Source organism: Leptinotarsa decemlineata, unplaced genomic scaffold (genome assembly GCF_025532065.1).
Source record: "Leptinotarsa decemlineata unplaced genomic scaffold, Ldec_3_MD MMD2_tig00003335_RagTag_RagTag, whole genome shotgun sequence".
NCBI classification, from domain to species: Eukaryota; Metazoa; Arthropoda; class Insecta; order Coleoptera; family Chrysomelidae; genus Leptinotarsa; species Leptinotarsa decemlineata.
In genome coordinates, this window is record NW_027412587.1 from 6,081,179 (window position 1) to 6,094,225 (window position 13,047).

Genomic DNA, 13,047 nt, shown 5'->3' on the forward strand with positions numbered 1-13,047 from the left:
TTCTCTCAATTCGTCCTTGAGTATTATTGGGACTTGTATGCACTAGCGTCTTAAAATGTCCCCACAAAAATAAATTTGTACTATTGAGGTCTGGAAACCTTGGTGGCCATTCTTGAGGCCCACCGCGGCCGATCCACCGATTTTGGTATACAGTTTATAAATAATTTCGAACCACTACACTGAAATGTGCTAGTAAGCCATCATGCATTCAACACATTATATTCCTTGAAGCCAAGGGTACATTTTTTAAGGAAGTTGAGGTAAGACCGTCTGTCAAGTCGTTCAGGCAACAAGAATGGTTCAATACAGCGGTTACGAATAATTCCTGCCCCAAATTTTAGTCAAAAATTGGCGTTGGAGATGAGTTTCTGTTATGGCATAGGGATTTTTTCCGTCCATAAAAAAAATTATTACTAGCTTCGTCCGTGAACAGAATATGCGATTCAATGTTGCCAACCTTACAATTTCAAATATATATTTATTTGGAAACCTTTCTAGTTTTTACTTTACACCTTTACACAGTTTTTAATCAAGATTCTCTAGCACCCACCAACTATTTTGACAACTGCCGCACAGTATCGCTACGGTAAAATACGTGTTTAGAGCCTGTTATAAGATCGTAGTAAAAGGCGTAAATATAAATGAATCAAAAATTTTTGAAAATGAGGGTATATTATAAAACCTGACCAAGAAATTGAGAAGCATTTACGCTTTCCATTGCAATAATAATATACCCAATGATACACACATCGGAAAAGTCTAGGGATATTTTTATAACATACTAAATATCATAAAAATAAATGCATGAAGTCGTTTAATTTCGATTAAATTGGTACACTCGACCACCCTGTAGATTTCTATGGGTTGAACAAAGCCTGCAAAAACGGTAACTAATCTTTTATCAAATTTTTTACAAACTGTAGGTTTTCGGCTAAAATGAATAATCTGAAAGTGTCGAGTTTGTACATTCTATGCAGTTCTTGCTCAGCAATTGAACTGGAAATATTGTGCTTTAGCATGGCTGAGATGAATAGAGCTGTAGGGCTTCTTCAAGGTGGCATGCGACAAAATGATGTAGCTCTTCGTTTGGGGGTCTCCCAAAGTGTTATCAGTCGATTGTGGCGGTGTTTCCGTGAAACTGGCAGTCCAGCCGAACAACATCCAGGGCGAGGACGCGCTACAACTGCAGTTCAAGACCGATTTTTGGTCTTAACCGCAAGAAGACAACCGACAATCACAGCACCTGAGTTGGTTAACGTGTTGCAGCAGACGCACCAGGTAACCATTGGTCGTGATACTGTCAGAAATCGACTGCATGAAGCAGATCTCCACAACAGAAGGCCACTTAGATGTCCACCTTTGTCGAGAGGCAATCGCGGTAGAAGATTAGAGTGGTGTCAAGAACATCAAAACTGGGATGCAAATGATTGGGTCACAGTTTTGTTTACAGACGAATCCAGATTTGGATTTCATCCAGATTCTCGTCGAGTAAGACTGTGAAGACGACCTGGAAATAATGAACGTTTGAGACACGTCCAGGAAGTCCACATATACAGAGGTGGTACAGTAATGCTATGGGGCGGACTCATGATCGGCGGCAGAACCTATCTCGTTTTTCCAAATCGCTCCCTCACAGCTCGACTGTACCTCGACACCATTCTTCTACCTATCGTCCGTCCGTTTGCTGGTGCTGTTGGTAAAAACTTCCACCTAATGCACGATAATGCTCGTCCACATGTCGCGCGTCTAGTGACTGACTGGCTCACCAACGAAGGAGTTGATGTATTGCCATGGCCAGCACAATCACCGGACCTGAATCCCATCGAGCATGTGTGGGACGTGCTTCAACGAAGAATTACTCCGCATATGGGGAATATTCACACAACGTTTCAATTGAGAGAGCTTTTAATCGTTGAATGGGCAAATGTACCTCAACAAGACATTGACAATCTCATTTTGTCGATGCACGATAGATGTAGAGCCGTAATAAACCAGCGTGGAGGCCATACTTTGTACTGATTCCAATTTTTTTTGTATTATGATTTTTTTTCGGGGTGCCAAAGAAGAGCCATATTTTTTTTTTAGTTTTGCTTATATGCGCACTCAGTATTTTTGACCATTTAATAAATTTTGTTGTAAGTTACATTCGTTTAATAATCACCCGTCTGGATACATGTTTGATTAACTTATGAGTATCTTATTTATAATTGATGTCTTATTCATTACTACCTTTTAATAAAACAATATGAGAAATAATGATACCGGTTTTTAATTAGTATTTAAGTAGTTTTCTTAAGTTTTTCAACGTATGTATAGATATTCAGTTGTACTTTACGTTGGGGTTGGCAACCCCATTTTAGAACAATGCAAATATTGGAACAAAATTTTTATAGAAAATAGTGTCAACGTTGAGGAAGTGAAATACTTTTTGAAATGTTACAAATTCTATACAGAAAATCCAGAAATATGTTTGTGTTTTAACATATAATAAGGTACACTTTGAGCTATATTCTTATCTTACTTTTTTTTAAGTTGAATCTGTTGTAGCTTCTTCTGTCAATTTTTTCTCTATAAACCCAAATTTTTTCTCGGGTATATAAGGTTGACCTATTTTGAAATCTATTATTAGTTTTATATACATCAGAACAAACCATCACCTTACATAATGAGGTCATTACTACGTAAGAGAAAGAACAAGGGGCTGTTTGGAATGGGACTTACGTCGTTGTTCGTAGATCTCATTTCATATTTTACGAGTTGTAAATTTTCAAAGAAATCTAAAAGTCTGTTGTCGTGTATCGGTCTAAACAATATCAAGTATTTTTCACGTTCTCTGTGGTTATTCTCTAAGGCATGTTGATCGACACTACCCTCCTCTATTCTTTGAAACCGAATATGTGGAACATGTTTCTTGTAATGAGTTTCATAATAGTCGGCTCAGTTTGACCAACATACTCTTTGTCGCAATCCTGACAGCCAATTTCATAAATACCCAACTTAGCCTTTTCGGCTATACTATCTTTCGAGTAACCCAACACTTGTTGAAGTGAAAGAGTAGCTTGAAAAGCCACTTTCATGTTTAATTTTTCTAGAATTCGAAAAAATGCATCAATGTATTTTGGTCCATATGAAAGAACCATAAACTTTGAGTCTTCGTGTTTTTGAAAAGTCGAGGATTTACGAAGTCACTCTCTGAAGTTTCGCTCCGTAATCAATTCATCGACTTTCAGCTATTTCTTTGATAACTCTTATTTCGAGGTCATATGTTTATTTTATTGAGAGGAACGTGACCAACCTATGGACAACAAAATTTAATACGGTCATTTTTTGTTGTGACCAATGGTGATAGCTGTTAGAAATATATCCCAAAGTGTTGATATTCTTCCTATACAGGGTGTAACTGAAGTGTAAAACATTTAAGGAGGTGATTCCTCATCGAAAAAAAGATAGGATCTTTCATATTAAGAAATTTCATTGGAGCGTCCCTTGTTAAGATACAGCCCATTAAAGGGGGTACATAAAATTTGTATAACAATTTTTTTCACAAGCACTAAAAAGTTACAATATTGAAATTAACCTGACGTTTTGTACTACCAAAAAGACACTTAGCCAGAAATTTATTTGGTTTGCCCCATGGTTGTAAGGGGTGGAAAACGCAACCCCTAAAATTTATTTCCAATGTAACTTTTTGTCTTATTATTTGTTTACCATTTAAAAATGTATTTCCGATAGCCTGTTTCATTCTAAACAAAAAATGTCTCTTGGGTTTTTTTCCCGAAATAAACCAGTTCGCAGCAAAACATTATTTTAGGAACAACTACAGAGATACATCGTCATAAATGCGAAAATACGAAACTAATCTATCCAGTAGGTCGCTATTAGCGATAGTGACAATTAAATTGGTATGACGCTGTCAGTTTGTGAATTTTCGAAATTGAATTAATACTAATTGTGTGTTGTTGTTCTGTTCTCAATTTGTTACTTTAATAATTCATTTGTTACCAAAATGGCATACACAAATGAGAAAATGGCTGATATGCATTGCGTTTACGGTCTGTCGCAGGGGAATGGGTTAGAAGCTTCTAGAAGATATGCTGAAATGTATCCTCAACGGCAGCATCCTTCACATAGAATATTTGCTCGACTTCATCAACGATTACGAGAATATGGTTCATTCGACAAAAGATCGCAGGATTGTGGTTGCCATCGAGAAGTACGAACACCACAGCTTGAGGAAGCAGTACTTAATTTGATTGAAGAACAACCCACTACCAGTACTAGAAAGATTGCTTTCCAGCTAAATGTTGATCATATGACGGTATTTCGAATTTTAAAGGAACAACTCTTATACCCTTACCATCTGCAACGAGTGCATGCACCGTTACCGCGAGACTTTCCGAACCGTCTTGAATTTTGCAATGCTGGAAATGATTAGAAATTGTTACTTTCTGAAGACGATATAATTCACAGACAAATGTAGTTTTTCTCGGGACAAGATTATTTATTTTCATAATTACCACATATGGGCTGATGAACTAACCATCAAGAACAGTTTTCTCTCAACGTGTGGCTCGAAGTTATTGGGGATGATTTATTTGGGCCTCATTTTCTACCTCCTCGATTAAATGGTGAGGCATACGTTCAATTTTTAAGAGAAGTGCATCGAGTACTGCTAGAGGAAGTTCCTTTGGGAGTCAGAAGGGAAATGTTTTTTATGCATGATGGGGCTCCCGCCCATTTTAGTCAAGTGGCACGTCAGCATTTAACTGAAACATATGCAAATCAGTGGATAGGTCGAGGAGGACCACAGAACTGGCCCGCTCGATCCCCGGATCTCAATCCTCTCGATTTCTCTATTTGGGGCCATGAGCGAATACGTGGCTCAATGCGTCGACGTCTAGACGCATGCGTAATGTCTGAAGGTAGACATATTGAACATTTACTATGATTTCTACTTGTGTGTTTTGTTATTAATACATTAGTTTTGTTTATTACCCTTTAATCGTTTAATGCAGGTACTAACTACAAAATAACAATAAATCCAGTTCGCATTTATGACGATGTATCTCTGTAGTTGTTCGTAGTTGCTGCGAACTGGTTTATTTTGAGCAAAAAACCCAAGAGACATTTTTTGATTAGATTGAAACAGGCTATCGGAATTAAATTTTTAAATGGTAAACAAATAATAAGAAAAAGTTACATTGGAAATAAATTTTAGGGGTTGCGTTTTCCACCCCTTACATCCATGGGGTAAACCAAATAAATTAAGTGTTTTTTGGTAGTACAAAACGTCAAGTTAATTTCAATATTGTAACTTTTTCAGTGCTTGTGAAAAAAATTGTTATACAAATTTTATGTACCCCCTTTAAGAGGCTGTATTAACAAGGGATGCTCCAATGAAGTTTCTTTATATAGAAGATCCTATCTCCTTTTCGATGAGGAATCACCTCCTTAAATGTTTTACACTTATTCAGTTACACCCTGTACACATCAAATTCGAAACCTTTATCGGTGTTTCTCACAACTGAAACGTTCATGTTCATTATTTTTATTTTCAACGTACATTTTATATTCGGGGATCTGTTGTTGAGACATAACAACAATTTGTGTCGAAAATGGCAAATACATTATCCACGTATCAGATCCAAGTCCCTGTTAAGTAATCTAACCCTTCTCTCGATTTAATTTCAGCTATCTTTGAAGATTTTCATAACATCAATTAATCTGATTTAACAATTCTTGAGATATCAGTGGTTAGTTATAGGTCTTCAATTTGACTCTCCTTTTCTTTTCCCAGACTTGTAGAGTGATTTGATGACTGTTATTTCTAAAGTTCCCGAAAAAAATGTCAAAAGTTCTGAAAAGTTGTTGAATGGAAATGTGTCTATTTGTTAGCAAGAGTTTGAAAGAAGTTTAGCAAATGACGAATTATAAATTTTATACAAAACTCCGTAATTTCCACAAGTATTTTTGTGATATCTTTCAAAAACAGTATAAAGTACTCTCTGACCTATATATTGAAAAAAATACATATGTCGTATTATAAACAACAGATGAAACCTAAACAACGATGATCCTGTTTTACCTTCCTAAACATCATTACCAACCCCGGTCCCATCGTAGCGAAAATTCAGAAAAATAGAGTCAACAACAAGCGTGCCGTTAGTGTATTATACTTATACATCATTTGTTCACTTCTCGTAAAGCATTTCTGACAGAAACCTTCCGTTAGACGGGTCTGAGAATTTCGAAAACACCTCTAGCAAACAAATAAAAACAAATTTTCATTATGAACCGATAAAAATCCCATCCGCGACCTCAGACACAAGTTTCACCCCCTTTTCGCCGTCGTCATTCTCAGAGATAAGATCACGAATAACAACAGAACGGCTTCTCGTGAAAGCAATACACACTAACGACGAGGACCATCAACTCCCCCATCCTACCGCCGCTCACCTTCTCTCTGGCTTCCATCCAAGTGAAAAACCACCCCGATTCTCATCGAGGTCACCTACTTGGCTCTCGAACGAGTTGCACGTGGGACAGTGACGGCACTGGAGGCGGCACGTAACACGATCACCGGTCGACTGCCTCCTGCCGGCCTCGATCGGGAGTCCTTTCAAAGGGGCAGCACATGCGCATCTGTGCCGCCCCAGGTCTAGCGACACGTCCTTTACCGCTCCTCACGGGGTATCGGCGTGTGTGCTACCAACCGCCGAGTTTCGCTCTGATGGGAGAGCGGCGTGCAGCTACGGGGTGAAGCTGGACTTTATGGAGATACAAAAACACTGCTGAAAAACAGATGCTTCTCACATTTTTGTCCGTGCGGAAGTAGGAACTTGACATCTGATCAAACTTAGCGTGCTTTTTTTGTTTTGACTCTCTTGGGCTCTTCCATTGGAACGATTAGACTTTGGCTTCGATGTCATAACTATATAGCCATGCGTAAGAATAAATAGCCAGTATAGTGAATCGAAAGAAGTTGAGTATGGTGTGCCTCAAGGAACAATTCTGGGTCCAATCCTTTTCAACATTTACCTCAAGGACTTATATATGTAGCTAGTCAAAGGAGATATTATCAGCTACGCAGACGACACCGCTATAGTATATACTGCAGAGAACCGGAGTATTGCAGAGTATTGCAGAAACAGATTTCAAACAAGTTATCCAATGGTTCAGTTGTCATCTTCTAACAATGAATTTTCTTCTTCCAACATATAAATTCCTCAGTATTACTCTGAGTGATAAGAAAGTAGTGAAAATATCCACAGCAGATAATATAAAATACTAAGGCATCATTATAGATTCACACTTGAAATGGAAGGACCATATAAATGCCACTGTAAAGAAACTCCGGTATGTGCTTTATAGAATAAGCTATTACAATAATAATCTCAACATCAACCAAATGACAATACTATGCCCTTGTGAAAAGCCTCATTAATTACGGTATAATTGGGAGCATCTGTCTCCGCTGGAAATGATACAAAAGAGAATTCTTAAAGTTATTTTCCGTAAGCCACAAGACTATCCAACGGAAATGTTATATAATGAAACCAAAGTAATGGATGTCAGACAGCTATTCTTATTGAAAATAGTTCTTAATCTACACAAAAACAAAAAAACGGCGACAAGTAGTAGCCATGTCCATGATACTCGAAATAGGAGACCCGAAAAAAACACCCTAACGAGAAAGTACACCTATCTGGCTCCTCCGTGCTACAATATGATACCTAACGAACTGAAATTAGTAAATTCAATATATTCATTCCACAAGCAATTGATTGCCTTCATAAACGCCCAACCACGGAAAAAAATCCACCAGTACATTGACCTGAAAAATCATTACTAGATAGACTGTCCCTTTGAGTGTACAAGTGTACTCGGAAAGCTAATGAATTAAATCTCATAATAAATTTTAATGTAATCCTCCTCAAATGTTATTATTGTTGTATTGTTAATAGTCTTTATATAAGTGAGTATAATTATCGTGAATATGTGTGTGACTGTGCAGACTGTGTTATTGTGTCAATATGCATTAATTTGCTATGGGTTCAACCATATTTATTTCATTATATATCGAAATTATTTTGTATCATTCTATCTATTGAAATTCTGAAATAAATATTATTATTATTGTTTTCACCGTAGTGTGCGCTGGTCAGGCCATATTCCCTGAAGCCCCGATACATTCGGGAAGGCGCGCCGGCATTATCAACCAATGACCACTCCCCACACCGTGGGGTAAGTGATCATTGGGTCCGAGAATCATGTGCCCTAAGCAAGCGCAGTGAGCCAAGAATGACAGCTTTCTGCATCTGTGCGACTAAGATTTCTGCCTTAGTGCGGCAAGCCGGTATGATTTTAAGATTCGAGAGTAGAAAGGACATCATTCCACCAAGGACTCCAATAATGAGAACAACCATCTTGACAGAGTGATCTAGATAGAGTCTGCGGAGTTCGAAGAGAAAATCTCGATATTTTATCCGTTTTTTCTCCTCTTTTCTGACGATATTCGTCTCGCCAGGAGCTGAAAACTCCACGACAAATATCGTTTTGGTCTGGTGGTCGAGAAGGACTACTTCAGACTTATTAACTTGTATGAGCCTGAGGGTGGCGAACGAATAGTTCCAATAAATTCGGCACTTCTCGTTCCCCACAACGGATTCAATATCCCCCGGAGCGTAGGTCAATACCGTAAGAGTGCCGTAGATGGTAATATAGCACTCTTAGGGCCGCGTTATGTCGATGGATATGCTATTATTATTATTATTATTATTATTCGTCATCAGTTTTGACAATCTTAAGCAATCTGGATCGCCGTTGACGTCATTCTACAATTCCCGGGCGATGATCATGTGATGGTCTTTTTGGTCAAAATTCAATAATTTCGAAAAGAACTTCGCTGTCACACGCTTCATGCCCAAAATTTGCGAACAAAATGCAGGGCATGAGCCAGCATCCTCAGTAACTTCTTCAGTAGTGATTTGACGATTCTTCATAACAAATTTCTCAACTTTCTCAACATTTTCATCGGTTATATTCAATTGCTCTGAGCTTCATTACCTCAAAAAAGTTAGTGTTTAGTTCCGAGTTCCAAGACAAGTTTAGAAAGTCATGACCACAGAATAAATTTCTATTTTGTGGTCATGACATGGCATGGAAGATGGATCTAGATGAGATCTAAACGATCAAGTTCACCAGATGTGGGATGTGAATTGGATTGGATAAGGTTGATCAGTTAACCGCAAAAAAGCATACCTACCGCGTTGTAAGTTTTTCTTTAGGATAGAAACTGGCATGAGACGATGATCTATTTTACATTACAACAAAACGGTTGAGGTCTGTAATGGGTTTTGATTTTAATTGACCCATAAATCATTTCAGAATGAAAACAGAAAATTTTTTTAATCATTGGCATCTGTTCTACAATCGAAACACCCTTCCTGATCTTTCACACACTGATAAAATCGAATCCCAATCCTTTTGCATTTAGTCTCTAATAATTGAAAACTCACCTAGATATGCAATGAAAGTGCTGCATTTCAAATCACTAGTCCAGTGTTTCTGTTCCTTAGTTGAAAATAACAAAAACAACTGTCTCATTCGCGACTTTGAATATTTCATCACGCTGTGCGTTGGTATCAAAAATATTTACTAACATTGTTCATATTTAGAATTGAATTCAAATGAGTTTAATTCAGTCGAACTAACAGATTAAACAAAACTATACCGACACGACAAAACCGAAGAATGACACTAAACGATGTTAGTTGTCAAAATTTCAAAGCACACTTTTGGTAAAATTAAAAGAATAGAAAACTTGGCTAGCACGATTAAACTGATGTTCGTCTGATAACGGTCATTGGTCCATGTCAATAAATATCTAAATATCTTGACTTGACATATCTGCATTTCTATTGGTGCGTAAATGTTTTTTTTCACCGTGAAAAGTCTTTTTTTTTTCACCGTGAAAAAGTATTTTTTTCACCGTGAAAAAAAATTGTTCATTGTCAAAATCATTCACAAAATAAACATGAAATATTACTTTTTGAAGGATTTATTTTCAACAGAGTCAATTAATAATTGAGTATTCATCATAAAACAATTTCATTTATTGGAATAATAATTGATCCTAGTAAAATTTGAACAATTACTTCCAACATAAATTCCCGAAGATGTTCTATGTTGAGCTATTCCTGAAACAGTGACCTATATAGTTCTTATACATGTCTTTTCCAAACCATTTTGCAATCAAGGTGGGAATTTCTCCTATTTTATTCATCCCCACATGTTGGTTAATACATACATTTGAAACAGTAAACGTTCTTGCGCAATAGGTCTTCGTATCAGGTATTTTAACAATCAATATAGATCCAGCATATTCAATGGTATCAATAGTTATATGTAATAATTCTTCAGGGCAATAAGTACCTACCGCTGATACCCAAAATAGGTCTTCGTATCAGGTATTTTAACAATCAATATAGATCCATCATATTCAATGGTATCAATAGTTATATGTAATAATTCTTCAGGGCAATAAGTACCGCTGATACCCAAAATAGGATACAAGTAAAAAATATTGAAATCGCTACTAATCTTACAAAATTATGATTACATCTGTACCTTATAAATTAAAATTCGTTTCGTTATCAGCATCTTGAATACATTTATTGACATCATCCCTTGATAAAACTTTAGATTTCTTTCCTCGGTACCAGTCGCTTTTGTTCTTAATGAGCGTTACCAATTTTGAAAACTTCCTTATATCAATATTTTCAACATTGAATAGACACTCCGTAACGTAGGTAGGTTTTATAATTTTTCATTTTTCCTCAAAATAGCATATGAACACATTTTCAGAAACCTTTTTAACATTTTTTTGTCGCACCATTCACGAAATTGGTGATATGTTTTCTCATATACTAACTTGGATTTGACCGCTAACATATTAGATACTATTGCATTTGCTTTCTCGGATATATCTAATGGAGTATCACAACCACTATTATAATCAATATCCATCTTCTTGAAAATAACTTGAAATTGAAGCAACTACGAGCAACCACAGTCAAACACGCGGCGTGCCAACTAACCGTTTCTATATAGTAACGACACAGAAAGACCACTGGATGCTGTGAAATTGTATTGGAAGTATTGATAACATTAAGGATGAAATGTATGAAAAATAGAAGTATTATTCAGTTATTTTGGACTTTTTTTTTCAGACAGAAAAACTTTTGAATACGATTTTGCTGAAAACATTGAATAATATATTTTCAAGACAACAGTCGTTTTTAAAAGCAATAACTTATCGGGACAAAAAACCACGTCAAGATGCATTGGAAGTTGTTTGTTGTTTGTATCTCGTGTATAAAATTCGTTATTTTCATGGCACATTCGACAGAATTTTTGGCCTCGACCTGCGGTTTTGGCCAAAAATAATTAACTCATGTGCCATTAAAAAAAACACTCATTTTCCGCACTCAATACAAAAATAACTATTTTCTTTATAGCCGGTCGAAAGTACACAGTTACGGCTTCAAATCGAAGATTTGTGCATTAGCAAATTTATAAGCGCGGTCTGCCGTGAGTCACAGTAACCGCTGTTACTTTAATATAAAAGATAAAAACAATATCAATAGCGTGGAATTATTCTGAGTGTTAATCGTGGTGAATATACCTACATTAAAAACTTGTGTTCACCGAAAAATAATTGAAGGAAGTACGAACAAAATGGTTTCAAGTGTCGAATCTATGGACGGAGATGTGATGCAATTTCGTTGCAGAGGCGAAATTAATAATACAGAATGAAACGTTATCAAAAACGTCTGCGGATCGGTACAAACTAGTCTACGAAACATACGAAAAATTAAAGATGGAACATAAAAATTCCTTGTCGAATTCAGAGGAAAATAATTAAGTTATTTATCTTACAGATTTAACTAAAATCTGTTTAAAAAAAATCTGTTTTTCCGTTAATCAGCTGTCGCCCCCATACGAACGACAACTCTCAGAAGTTGAGAAACTTGTGCGAGCTAAGGACTAACGAGGTCTGTCCTTTTAACGTGTGATTCCTAACATGGTTGCAGAATCATCCCAGCTTCAACCAGATAAATTCTCTCGAGAAAAATATCTGGTCGAGGCAGGAATCGAACCCACGGTCTTCCGATCTAAATCGGGCGCCCTACCACCGCGGCCAATTCCACCAAATACTCCAAAAAGTTGAAACCTTCAACTTTATGGAGTATTTGGTCAATATTAAGAAAACCGTTAAACACCCGGGACAGTGTTGACATTAGCAAATGTCATAAATGACGCGCCCGTTTCCAAACCTTGTTGAATCCATCAGAAGTGATTTCAAGAAAATCCAACTTTTTTGATACCTTTAATTTGGAAATCAAGTAGGTTTGTGTGACTGATTTCTTATTTGTAGGTTGTCCTTTAAAACTAATATACCTACGATCAGCAAACAAATATTAGAGAATGTTTTGCTGAGTTATTTGAAAACAAAAGTAGGATTAAACGAGTTTTGGAAACATATTGTGGATTTATACAGCTTTGAAAATTTATCTGAATGGTTAAGAAATTGAAAAAGACTTATGTGATGCAAAAATATTGTTTATTCAACTCAACTTTTAAAACAAAAATACAGTCTCTCATTCAGGCAAAAACAGGTTCAAAATATTAAATGTTTTAAATTTGTAAGTCCTCATCTCCTGTAATATTTAACTCATCTGGAACAACATTTGCGTCAGAATTATTCTGGAATAGTAGTAAGAACACGTTCATAAAATGACAAATCATCTTTTGCGGCATTTCTCCAATCAGGACCATAATGTTTTTTCAAAAGTGCATCGATATCGGAATGCTTTTCTTTTTCGACCTGCACTTTATTCTCAAGGAGCTCTGGAATCTTAGCTTTATTTTTAAACCGCAAACACACTAAATCATAACAAGACTGCTTCACGTTCAAACAACTACTGACAAAAATCGTATATGTATGTAAACAGTAAAGAAGCCGTGCACATACGAACAGGATCT

General features: G+C 36.5%; 1 protein-coding gene across 4 annotated transcripts in view; it reads right to left on the reverse strand.

Moving 5' to 3' along the window:
• Window positions 1-13,047, reverse strand: part of nAChRa3 (nicotinic acetylcholine receptor alpha 3 subunit) — a 173,062-nt gene that overhangs the window by 158,191 nt on the left and 1,824 nt on the right. The window contains exon 1 of one of the 4 annotated variants that reach the window (XM_074178017.1): window positions 9,519-9,773. The exons of 1 other annotated variant lie outside the window; for it this stretch is intronic. The gene's annotated coding sequence lies outside the window, so the exon portion shown is untranslated. Of the gene's footprint in view, window positions 1-6,456; window positions 6,599-9,518; window positions 9,774-13,047 lie in introns of those variants that run through there. 2 more of the 4 variants (XM_074178020.1, XM_074178018.1) reach the window with 2 other exon arrangements.